The sequence below is a fragment of the Misgurnus anguillicaudatus genome, chromosome 1, assembly GCF_027580225.2.
Source record: "Misgurnus anguillicaudatus chromosome 1, ASM2758022v2, whole genome shotgun sequence".
NCBI classification, from domain to species: Eukaryota; Metazoa; Chordata; class Actinopteri; order Cypriniformes; family Cobitidae; genus Misgurnus; species Misgurnus anguillicaudatus.
The window spans coordinates 5,749,399-5,763,172 of NC_073337.2; the positions used below are offsets into that span (position 1 = coordinate 5,749,399).

General features: G+C 35.0%; 1 long non-coding RNA gene and 1 pseudogene across 1 annotated transcript in view; one reads left to right on the forward strand and one right to left on the reverse strand.

Moving 5' to 3' along the window:
- LOC141351464 (uncharacterized) overlaps positions 1–13,774 on the reverse strand; it is a 461,703-nt gene that overhangs the window by 27,178 nt on the left and 420,751 nt on the right. The gene's annotated exons all lie outside the window — the stretch shown is intronic.
- LOC129431618 (scavenger receptor cysteine-rich domain-containing group B protein-like) lies at positions 7,122–13,496 on the forward strand (annotated as a pseudogene).

Genomic DNA, 13,774 nt, shown 5'->3' on the forward strand with positions numbered 1-13,774 from the left:
TCGTATAACTACTCGTCTTAAATAGGAAAAACGTTGATGTGTTTGGTCACTTCTAACTTTATCTCTGTTTGATACCATTGAATGAATGGGGTTAAGCTAAATGCTATCGAAGCATCGCAGCGCGCTCCAGCGCTTACGTGCATGCACACAGATGATAGAGGGATGTATCAAGAATTCTTAGTTAAGGTAATAACATATTTTAATATTCAAAATGAGTAGACTATTCCTTTAATGTATAAACTAACATGAACAAACCATAAGCAAAACATTTGTTACAGTATTTATTAACCTTAATCTTTATTAAGCTAAATCAAGCTTGTTTTTTCATGTTAGTTCACAATTCATTAACTGACTATCAAGTATTACTAATTGTTGAAATTAACATTAACAAATATTAATAAATGCTGTATAAGTGCAGTTTATTATTAGTCCATGCAACTAATGTAGTTAACTAATGTTAACTAATTAACCTTATTGTAAAGTGTTACCCAAATTTGTTCATGACGTGAACAACATAAGAACTGCATGGACAACGTCTTCATTGACTCCTAAGTGAGAGAAAGATAAAGAAATGAATGAAACCAGGAACATTTAGTAGAACATGTTTAACAACTCTTTAATTTTTGATTTCAAACTTTAAAGATCTTAGTCACCACAGAGCACACACATTATATACGATACAAAATTATATAAATCTTCATACCAAGTAATGTTCATGTTAGTATTGCATAGTGTTCATTACAGGATCAAAGATTCTTGAAACATTCATGTCAATAAAGCACATCTGAGCAGATAAAAAATAATAATAATAGAGAGAGAGAGAGAGAGAGAGAGAGAGAAATATAAATATTACCTATTTGGTAACACTTTATAATAACTGCACACTATTAAGCATTAGTTAAGCATTACTAAATAGTCAATTCTTCATTTATTAAACATTAATAGACATTAGTAAATAGTTTATCAATGCTTTATTCTTGATTTATAAGCATATAATGTGTTTAAAAATTGTCTTTTCATGCTTTATTAATGATCAATTCATCATTTCTAAAATAAGTACATTATTTACAGACCAGTTTTTAAGATGTTGTCACTGGTTCATAAGATCATTTAGGAAGTGTAAATAAATGATTAATAAACTATTTAAACATTCATTTATACATTTTATTATTTAGACGTATAGTAATAAGTTAGTCAGTGTGTTAATAAATACTTCATTAACACATATTGAAGTGAGGACTATTTATGCTTTGTAAAGCTTTTATAAAGGAGATTTAAAGTCTACGTTATCTTTTAAAAAGGAAACAAACACAACACAGAGTAATACAGAACATAAAACATATTTATTTCAAGATGCAAAAATTAAACTGTACAACTGTACACTTCATATCAAAGGAAAAATAAACCTCTGCTATATCATAAAAAAATAAAATAAATAAACAACAACAAAGAAAGTGAATATATATATATTTTTTTAAGTTGTATAATGGACTGAAACATGTCCACAATCTGCACTGCTGTTCTGGAATGTTTGAAACGTTCTGTAATGCCAAGGTCCTCTCTGGAGTATATGAAGTAAAGTAAAGAAAAGTATTAAAGTTTTAATCCAAGAGAACTTTGATATGCCTTCCCTCTGTCACGACGCATTTTTTTTTTTACATTTCAGTACACCAACGGAAATGGAAACAACGCAAATATGTCACGTGGCACGCAAAGAGCCAATGAGCTTTTGATATCAATGCCATAAAGCAATGTGTCGTGAGGCTTCTTGAGGCGCGATATTTGAAATAAAATTTATATTAGCATATGACGAACGCGCGAGGGCTGAATTTGGATCTGTTCCTCGGAATCGTATGAATTTTAAAGATGTGGATTACAGAATAAAAGTAACATCTTTTGTGAATTTATGTTGTATTTTGGTGTAATTGTTGCTTAGTAGTAATAATAACGTATTGCATAGAAGACACGTATTGCATAGAGAAAACGCGTTTTTGTTTGTCATGGCAAACTAAATACTAAAAAAATAGTTAAATAAATACAGAAATGTTATTTTTTTGTTTTAAAATGATCAATATTGTGAAATTATCTGAATATCATAATCATTTCATTAGGTAAATGGATAAACTGTCTGAAATAAGTAAGTCAGAAAATATGACTGAAAACATGTCATTAATATGAGTAAGAAACGTTAATGCCCGCGATTTTAATATTTATGAATAAGAATAACTTACGTGCAAATTTGTACATTTGTAAATACGTAATTATTTTACGTATTAGTCCTGTCTGTCATTTAAATGTAAGTAAATGTACGTATGGTACAACCACACTGAAACGTAAAAATACACACATATTCTCATGAGATCACGTTGGAAGTGTACAGTAGTACAGTGTAATTTTTGCATCTTAAAATAAATAGGTTTCATGTTCTGTATTACTCTGTGTTGTGTTTGTTTCCTTTTTAAAAGATAACGTAGACTTTAAATCTTCTTTATAAAAGCTTTACAAAGCATAAAAAGTCCTCACTTTAGATGAGCTCACAAAAATAGTTAACTGACCACTTCTAAATGTTCAATAACTACCTGAATGAATCATGAATTACAGTAGGAATATGTGTTAATGAAGCATTTGTTAACACACTGACTAACTTATTACTATACATCTAAATAAGAAGATGTATAAATGAATGTTTAAATAGTTTATTAATCATTTATTTATATTTCCTAAATGATCTTATGAACCACTGACAACATCTTAATAAGTGGTCTGTAAATAATGTAATACTTATTTTAGAAATGATGAATTGATCATTAATAAAGCATGAAAAGTCAAAGTCAAAGTCTCTTTATTTGTCTCCCTAGGGAGAAATTTGGTTTGGAAATAAGGGAATTGCTACAGGACAAAATTAAGACAAAGACACAGCACAGATAAAAAGATGAAAACTGATAAAAAAAGATACAAACAAGTACTTAAAACATTTAGGCTACACAAGTAGCTGTGCAAATTTGCAATCCACTGTACAAACAATTAGCGCAAAAATAATATCGTGTCATGATCATAAGTAACATTCAATCACAAGTATCCAAGTAATATTATTATGATCCTAAATAGCATTCAATCACAGATATCAAAATGATTAAAATAATTGGAAAGTATAAGTAGTCTCACCTACATTGCTGCTTATTTATAAGATTAATAGAAAGAGGAACCACAATCATTAAACACATTATATATACGCTTATAAATCAAGAATAAAGCATTGATAAACTATTTACTAATGTCTATTAATGTTTAATAAATTATGAATTGACTTTTTAGTAATGCTTAACTAATGCTTTACTAATGCTTCATAGTGTGCAGTTATTATAAAGTGTTACCATTTAGGGTTCAAATAAAAATGGATTCACACTTGATACTCACACTCTGCTTGTCATCCATCTTTGTTGGTCCTCTAGTTCGCTAGGTGGCGTTGTCACTAAAAACCTAGGGTCCTAGAACTGCGGTCCCGAAAGTGCAGCCTCCGCTTGTGCAGGCAGATGCTACTCCCAGTGACAGCTTGGGTGATTTTTTTACAATTTTTTTCTGACAGTGTAGTCAGATGCATTTATATTGTTTCTATGCCTCTATAATATTTTTATACACCATTAATAATATAGTTATGCATATTATATTGCATTTCTGTCAAGAGATAAAAGTCCCACATTGCACATTTAGGTTACTCTGTTACAGACTCTTCATCAGGTCCTATCAGTATTGCATTGTGATGCATTTGATATAAAGGCCTGTTCAAAAAGACAGTACATTGAGTTAAGGATGTAGCAGTTTGACACACAGCATCGCTGAATTGTGCTACACTACCACCTCTAAAAATACTTTACCTTGACAGATGACCCCATCTGCCCACAGTTCTGTACTCCCCATCAGCCCTGTATCGGCCACATAGGACCGGGAGAATTCGGTCTGTTTTTTTTTTACACGGTCCGGTGTTGTCATGCCACCGGGTTGAAAGTTGCTGTCCCTAGGCTGCCAGCACTTATCCAGACCCACTCGCGTAATTTGCGGTGTTTAAAAGTTTTTACGCAGGATGCGAGGTTTTCTTTTACTTTTCAAAGCGTTCGCCTGTGTACACAAGTTTTGCTTCATATGCATGTATATATCTGAGTGCTTGCGTCTAGATTTAAAATAAACTTAAGCGATACATGATATGAAAGGCATCTAAAAGGAAAAGATTTTTAAAAATTTAAGTCATAGATAATGAATTGTCTATGAATAGTCATTATTCATTGTCTATTGCAAGAGTAACAAAAATCTATTTGATGCAAAACTTATCAGTTTGTTGGAAAATTTATATTATTCTAATTTAATTTAAATTTCATAGTGTTCAAATGGTTAAATAACACATTTTATCCTCAAGAATTTAAGTTTGTACTGTCAGGTTGCTTTTAAAACATTTGATAAAACTGAAATTGAAAATGTAATTTTATTATTTTTTGCAAAGATAAATGACGAAATATGTTTGCAGTTACATATTAACAAGGTCATAGTTATGTATATTTACCAAAAACAAGTGTAACACAAAAATCTAAAACAATAACAAAAACAATAACACATTGCTCGCTACATTTAAAAAACAAATAAAAACTCACCTTTTCCAAATATTTTTGACAAATTGATACTGACTATAGACTTACCTCTCCTATCTAAAAAAAATACTAACTCTCTTTTCTCTCTCAACAGGTATTATTTCGGAATTGTGAAAACTCGTAACATGGTAAAAGCACTATTGCATTCACTTGATTGTTTCCTGAACTTTGTTATTCGCTTTGGATAAAAGCGTCTGCTAAATGCCTAATAACATAATAACACATTTTATTCTCAAGAATTTAAGTTTGTACTGTCAGGTTGCTTTTAGAACATTTGATAAAACCGAAATTGAAAATGTAATTTTAATGGCTCCAGCTGCCATACTGCTCCCAATAAGTGACAAAATAACGCAAACATTTTCCTATTTATGTGTTGTGATTTGTATAGTCAGACCGTGTACAAATAACAAATAACATCATGCAAGTTCAGCACAGTTGGCTAAATCATTAGAAAGTCAAGCAGGGTTGTTTCCCGTGACACCACACAACGGACGTACAGTGCAAAAGAGAGGCATACATGGCTGTCATTCATAGAGGAAGCCACTGGTAAAGCGGGCAATCCGTGGCACAAAACACACATCTAAGGTCACTAATTCATTTTAGAAGAAGCACAGGGTAAAAGGGATTCAGACGTATGGGGAGTTCTGAAAAGACAAACAGAACATCATTCTCCATCCAGCATCCAGGATCTGAAAGAGGTCATTGTTCAAGTATGGAGAATAAAAGATGTAACTGTATGTTGTCAACTTGTTTATTCAATGTTTAGAAGAATTAGTGCTGTTTTTAAAAAAAAGAATGGAGGCCATAAAAAAATACTAGATTGGTTTTTAACAATCGTTGTAGGGTGTACTCATTTTTGCATCCCCTCATTTGATTTAAATGTGTAATTTTTCATACCCTTAAGATGGTCAGTGTCGCTCACTCTTATGTTAAGAAACATAAATGTTCAATAAAACTGATGTGTAAAAAGACAGCAAATTGGTCTCATATTTACCAAAAAAATTTGAGAAAAATCTTAATTTTCAAAGGGGGTGTAATCATTTATGCTGTGCACTGTATACCAAAGTATTCTAGATTCAAATGGAGCCTCGGAGGTCAGGTGATCTTTCTATGAGGAGTTTGCATGTTCTCCTTGTGTCAGTGTGGATACTCCAGTATTCATCCCACAGTCGTAAAACATGCAACTTAGGTGAATTAGAGATGCCAAATTGCTGGCCTTCCCTGGCCTTTTTGTGGTTTAACTGAACTGGTTTATGCCACAAATATAGCTGTCGTGCCACCTTGGGTAATAAATAAATCCCATTTGGCGGCATGCAGAAGTGCTCCTTGAAATCATGCGACTATTTCAACCAACAGAATATGCAAACTGTCATTCTGAAGTAAAGCCTCAAGGTGTTCATTTGATACGTGTCTAATTTGTTTACAGAGGCACGAGATGAGCTCAGTCAGGTGGAAACAAGTAGCTTCAATCTATAGAAACTTGAGTCTAACTGGGTATGAGGAAAAGGGGTTTACTCTCTGGGTTTGGGTTAGTTTTAACCACAACACCGTAAATCAACTGTGGAATTTGTGTTTTCAATTTCACCAGGGTACATTATAGCACTTTAAATCGTACGTGTATGCATGTGTATGCTGTGGGCATGATGGTTTATTTAGGTTTTTTATGTAAATATAATGTAAATGTTAAGTTCCATGTGATTTGAATTTCAAATGTTGTCACTTATTGAAGATGGCGAAACTGACCCATCAAGTATGATCTCATTGACATTATTTAACATGAATAGACTGTATGTTTTGAAAACTGCTATGAATATGATTAGATTAATTAAGGGCCATATTTACTAAACATGGCAAATTAAGTGGAAAATATGGTTGATTTACTAACAAGACACAGGTTAAACAATACAGCTGAAAAATCAAATTTCCATAATGCCAACACAAAACCTATGCTAATTTGCGCTGCTCTTGGTCTTTTTAGGCGTTAAATAATGTCAATTACCAGAAAACTGACAAGTGAAAACCTTAGTAAATCATGTTGCATGATTCCTTTAAAAACTCTTTTCCTGAAAATTAGACAAATGCATATGCAATGAGGTCAGTCGCAAAAACAACTGTATGTCCTGATAGGATTTTTTTAAAGCCAATGAAAATGTTTGCATTGGCTCAAGCTGTAAGCTAATGTGGTAAGTGGAGTGCCATAAGATTCAGGTTTCATGACTAGCAATTTCTAGTCCAGTTGGTAATAGGTCGGTTGAAATGGTCTTATGTATAGCATAAATTAACTGTAAGCAATGTTGGGGAAAGTTACTTTTAAAAGTAATGCATTACAATATTAAGTTACTCCCAAAAATATAACTAATTGTGTTACTTTTTCATGAAAAGTAATCCTTACGTTACTTTTGCATTATTTTTTTCTGGCCTTGCAGGGGGGTTAATGACTGAAAAGTTCTGCATTCATAAATTGCATATTTTATTACAAAAATGTCGAAACTCTGGCCTGGCATCTCAGTTTCTGACTCAAACAGTTCCCACACAGGCATGTACGTCACGCATAGAGTGCATAATGGGAATACATTCAGTTTAATTCAGTACATATTTTTTAACCAAATGAATTGAACAAAAAAGTAACTTGCATTACTTTTTATAAAAAGTAACTAAAATAATAATGTGTGCATTTAAAAAGTATTTTTACTTTACTCATTACTTCAGAAAAGTAATATTATTACATAATGCACGTTACTTGTAATGCGTTACCCCCAACACTGACCGTAAGTCATCACTGTAAAGTAATCATCTGGCAGAAACATAAATGTAAAGATCAGTGTTGTCTGCTGAGTCATTTGAGAGGAGGAGCAGAGAGGACAGGTGGGTCCAAGTCCAAATAAAAACATCTGCATGTCCGCCTTTGACTTCTTGACTCTTTGATGGTGAAGACGAATAAACTGCAAAACAGGAGTTTTACCAGGTATATGAAATTAAATAATTGAGATTTTTTATTTGTACAAAATAAATAAATGTGATAGTAAGGTATGCAATTTTTGCTTTTAAAAATATTTTTAAACCTAAAAAAAATACTGCAGGATAAAGAGTCCTACTTTTTATTTTAAATGTTAAAATTATTATTTTTTTAAATTTATTTTAGGCATCATGCTACATTTCTTGTGGCTCATTTTTCTTTGCGGTAAGAAAAAAACTTTATATTTCTTTATTGTGAAGCTATAATTTTGCTAAGTTTGTGTTTTGTCACTTTTCATATTGAAAACTCAAATCTGTCAGAATTTTGTATCCATGTATGTTTTTGACTTGTAATACAATTACACACAGATTGTATAAATGCACAAGCCGAATCTTCCGTCAGGCTGGTCAATGGTGTCAGCTACTGTTCAGGACGAGTGGAGGTTTTCTATAATGAAACATGGGGAACAGTGTGCGATGATTTCTGGGAGTTTTCAGATGCTACTGTGGTGTGTAGAGAAATGGGCTGTGGAGATGTGATAGAGGTAAAATATGGCTATTATTTTGGACAAGGTCCAGGTCCAATATGGATGGATGATGTAAGTTGTAATGGCACTGAGTCTTCACTGATAAACTGTGGAAGTGCTGGGTGGGGAGTAAACAACTGTCAACATCAGGAAGACGCTGGAGTCGTTTGTCAAGGTAAACGTAAGCTACATAAAAAAAATGCAAACTGAACAGAACCAAAGCGACAAAAACAATTTCTAATCCCAGATCCTGGTTATTTCTAAGCTTCTGTTAGGTTGGTGAACGGCATGGACTCTTGTTCTGGACGAGTGGAGGTTCTTCATGATGGTCAATGGGGAACAGTGTGTGATAACGGCTGGGATCTATCAGACGCTGCAGTGGTGTGTAGAGAAGTGGGCTGTGCAGAAGCTCGAGAGGTGAAGATTGGTGCATATTTTGGAGCAGGTTCTGGACAAATATGGATGGATGCTGCACAATGTTCTGGGAGTGAGGCTACATTGGTGAGCTGCAACTCGACAAAATGGGGAATTCAGAAATGTACCCACTCAAAAGACGCTGGAGTCATCTGTAACCGTGAGCTTAAAATCTTTTAAATATAAATATTGTATGTAGTTCCCCTAAAGGTATAAACTCTGTCATTATTTATTTGCTTTAAACATCTTTGCTAACACAAAAGAGACATTTTGACGATCTTCATGTGACTTATTTCCAATGACAGTGATGTATGACCAAATCGTAGTTCTTTCAAGATGGAAAATCTTCCCGATTGATTACAGCCCAGAAGTCTAAGTCATCATTCCACATTTTCAATCCGGCTGATTTCTCCTTTTGTATTCCACAGTCTAAACAACAGCTTACACCTTTGAAACAACATGAAGATGAGTAAATAATGACAGAATTTGCAAGAACATTTGAGCATATTTAATTACATGTCCTTTATTCATGTTTGTTTAGATCCTGTTAGGTTGATGAATGGCAGTAACTCATGTTCTGGACGAGTGGAGGTTTATCATAATGGTCAATGGGGAACAGTGTGTACAGATTTCTGGGACTCTACTGATGCTGCAGTGGTGTGTAAAGAGTTGGGGTGTCCAACCGGTGCTGAAGCAAAAACATATTCCTATTTTGGACCTGGTGGGGGACCAATATGGATGGAAAATGTTCAATGTACAGGGACTGAATTATCAGTAATGAATTGCACACCATATGGATGGGGAACAACCGTCTGTAACCAAAGAAATGATGCTGGAGTCATCTGTCGAGGTAGGATATGATAAAGTGTTCTCTCAATTGAGTCCCTTCTTACAGATACTGACTGTAGAGCGGTCCATTAATTTTGGCACCAGTGTTAATTTTTGGTTCCAGGTGGGGCTTGTCTCTATGGGCAGGTGGGGCAAAATATGAAACTCTATGGCAGTGGTCTTCACTATTTTTTTCATGAGAGCCACACTGATAGGTCAGGGTCAATAGGAGAGCCGCCTTTACCACAAAGTATCAAAAGTTACACCCAGTTATAAATAGCATGTCTGCTTATCAATCTGTCAATCTGTTGCAATGCAATAAATACAGGGGCAAATCATTCTTTATCATTTACCAGTCAAATGGGTACCTGAGACAATATGATTTCCCTTAATGACAAAAACAGGATTTTAATGCTATGCATTCTTATAATATGGTTTCCTGGACATGGCTTATCTTTGTCCCAGACTAAAATGCATGTTTGAGCTGCCTTAATTTAAAAGCAGCTTAAATATCTTAACATATATTAGTGCCATTGTTTTGTCTCAAAATGCAGAATACTATTTTTTCTAAGGTTGTTTGTAAAAATGACTAAAATGTCCTAAAATACCTAGGCCTAGTCCTGGATTAATATAAACCCTGTCCAGGAAACTGCCCCTACAAAAACTTAATAAAATGTAAACTGTTAACTTATAGTGTGTTGAATATTTTTATGTGTTTCTAGACTATTTTAATTTGTTAAGTGAGATGAATATGTTTGGAAATTGAGCGCACGTCTCGGTTGGCTGCTGGATGTAATGATCGAGCTATGAGGTGCAAAGGCTGCCCTCAGCGCCCCACATTTTCCTATGTAAATTAAGGTGAAAAATAAAAATGCAGCAAACCCTAATAGACAGCCATATTTGAATCTACCCCTCTAGCTTTTACGTTATGTAGTTCTGAACAATGCATATCGTTCCACGTAAGCAAAATGCATATTAGTACCGGACCCCATGACAACATTAGTACGACTGATTGTTCAGGTTGTGAGCATTGCGAGTGGTACAAATCAACCCAATTGTTATAGTTGAGTTTTTATTACAGAATTCGTTTGAAACATTTTTATTTATTAAGAAAATGGACATCAAATAATTTTGCCCTGACAAGCCAGACATAAAAATTGTGCAACAGCCAAACAATGTTACAGTTCCGTTCTGTTACCTACCTGTTTCCCTTTGTTTTCCCAGTCATTTCCCTTTAGACTCTCCCTCACCTGATCATCATTGTCAATCATCAATCATCACCTGTCAGCTATTCCGTAATCAACTCCACTGCATTTATACCATGTTGTTTGTCCTAGTCCTTGTCTGTTCTCGATTAAGTTATGTTGATGTGTTGAATATGTATACTCTTCTAATTTATTTATTAAAGTATTTGTGTCGTCGTCGTTGCCGTCGTCGTTGCCACCGCCGCCACCCTAGTCTAGTCGTCATCCTATTCGTTGTAGTCCCAGTTGTCGTCCTAGTCATCGTCATCCCAGTTATCATCCTAGTCGTTGCCATCCTATTTGTTGTTCTAGTCATCATCGTACACCCACCAGCATATAACAAACAACAAGTGGTATGCCATTTAATATGGCATATAAAGGGCCGTGGGATTACATAAAGCTTTGGCTGTTCAGTTGTACTAGACAGAATAAAGTGTTTTATTTCCCATGCTTACTTTACTTGCAGAGGCAAAGAACTACCCAGCATGAAGCGGAGTGCCTCCACAAAATGCATTTAAAATCTTTTAATGGATGGCAAGCCATGGTTATATTAAGTGATATACTATAGAGCGATATATGTCACTGGAATCTCTAAAATAGGTTCACTTCTCCTTAAAAATATTTTACAGTTTTTCTCATTCGCTTTGGTGCATTTCTCACAGTTCTCAAAACAATTTACACAAACTGCAAAACCTAGTTGATAACCTGCAAAAGCGTTTCACTTGCTCAAAATGGATAGGTCATTCCTCAAAATGAAAGTGTTAGTGTCATCAAAATGAAAAGTCCTGACACCATTGTTTATGAACAAGATAGTCAAATGGCTTTGTCATGTTTTCAGTTCATGACAGTTTACTCTATAAATGTTTTCCAATGCAAAAAAAGTCAGATCTTGGTGACACTACCTGACAGTGCTCAAGACAGCACTATACTGTATACTATTTACTGTATGCTAAAGTTACACATTACTGTACTTAGTGAGGTAACTGAGTACAAGACACTGAATATGTATGTTTCACATTTTTACTGCATAATGCTCTTTGCAATTCTACAGTTTTTCTCAATTGCTTTGGCTCATTTCTTGAAACAGAAATTACATTTTCAAAACAACATGGACAAACCTCCAAACCACTTGGCAATTGTTCACAACAGAATTGAATCTCGCAATAATTTCATCAAATTGCAAATGCAAAAAGTACATGTCTCAATATGTCAGTACATCTTTGCAAATGATCAAGTACAGGTAGCCTTCCTTTAGAACAATTTCCAAGTGAATAGATCTTGTTGAACTAAACTATTTGGTTAATTCTCAGTCTAATGGTTGTTTGCTCCAAAACGTCTCAGCCAGTTTTGCCAAGTCCGCTTAATATAAGTGACTTTGGGCTTGTTTTCTGTAAAGTCGCTTACAAATATTGGTAGTCGCGGGTCGCGTTTTCTTGGGCTTGTTTCTAAAGTGTAGCTGCTTATTTGGGCTTGATCCCAGCTCCATAATAAGTTGTCAACCGATATTTTCTATGTTATTAAAACTTAAGAGTTTGTCTAGCCTGTTCTCTGTCCCTCCCCTTTCCCCATACACACAGGAGACCCACATCCCACCCACATCCTGCTTCTAATTGGGTCTGACCCAGATGGTAACGAGTACTAGCCAATCAGAGGCAGAGCAATCAGATTTTTTTTCTGGTTAGGTAAACGTCGTCAGTGAGTGACGTAAACTTTAAATTAATGCCGCGAGTTGCGACTGATGATGACTGACTGAACTGTAAAAGAGTTTTTTGGAGCAATAAATGGCTGGGACAAAAGTGGGCAAAATATGGGGAGAAATATAACAAAGACTGGGAGAAAGAGAAAGAAGTAAAAGAATGGATTCAACCTCTTGTGTGGGACGACTCAAAAGCAGTGTGCAGAGTATCAGTTAAGTGTGAAATACGTGCACACCATGCAGACCTTGTACAACATGCCAACACAGAGAAACATAAAAAAATGCAGCACCGTTCTCGTCAATGAAGTTTACGGACATGGGGGGGTGCATGGAAAAGTCGCTTGTTTTGGACTTGTTTTCACAGGACTGGTTGCTTATTTGTCTCACGAGATCTGGCAACACTGGTCTCAGCGTCATTTCATTGTTTAAGTCATCACATGCACAATAGTCTGTTCAATTGTCAAAATTAATCAAGAACATAATACCATGAATATCATATATGAATCCTTTGAACATTTGATACATTTTTTACAGCAATTGACAGTCAGGTGAAACTAGAACTTACGAAGGAGGAGTTTACTAACAAACTAACGAAGGAGGAGTTTACGCTTTTTTAGAGAATAATGGCATTGAAAGGAAAGAAGACTCCTCACACCCTCGTGTTTGAGAAATGAAGCTGATATCTGAGAATGGCGTGGCCATACTATACACAGAAGCTCCTCATCTTCTTGGACCACTATCATTTTGATTTGATCCCTTAAAAATGAGAAATGTCCCATAGGGCCTCACCTACCACAATATGTCATTGTATAGGACAATGTGAATTTTCACCGTGGCTCCTTCATCAGGGCCTGGTTCACTACTCATCCAAGGATGGTCATGGTGTTCCTACCACCTTACTCTTCTTTCCTCATTCCTATTGAGGAGTTTTTCTTCGCTTGGAGGTGGAGATGTATGAGCATAGGGCTCAAGATCTGAGGTCACAATGAACGCTGTGTGAGAGGATATTACAGGAGATCAGTGTAGTGGATGGTTGTGATATGCACGCTGTTTCTTCCCTCAATGCATGTCAAGGAAGAATATACGCTGTGATGTGGACAAGAATCTGTGGCCAGATAGACAGCAGTGTGTGGATGCCCATGAGGGTGAGGACGTTGGCCAGGAGAGGGAGGGTGAGGACAGCGACCAGTAAAGAAACTCCAGCTTTATTTACAGCACTGTAGGCTGCATATCATTTTCATTGTTTTTTGTTTGTGTATTTATATTAGAGTATATTATGCTGTATACAGTTTCATTTTACTCTGATTTATGGAAGTTACTTTATGTGTGTGAATGATAATGGTTACAATTTCCTTGGCAGTATGAGTTTAATGTGTGATGTCAAACCTTGAAGGCTACTCTTACCCTAAAATCCCTTTTTCCATTTATATACACAATTGTATTTTGTTAGCTAGACAAAAAACAGTACAG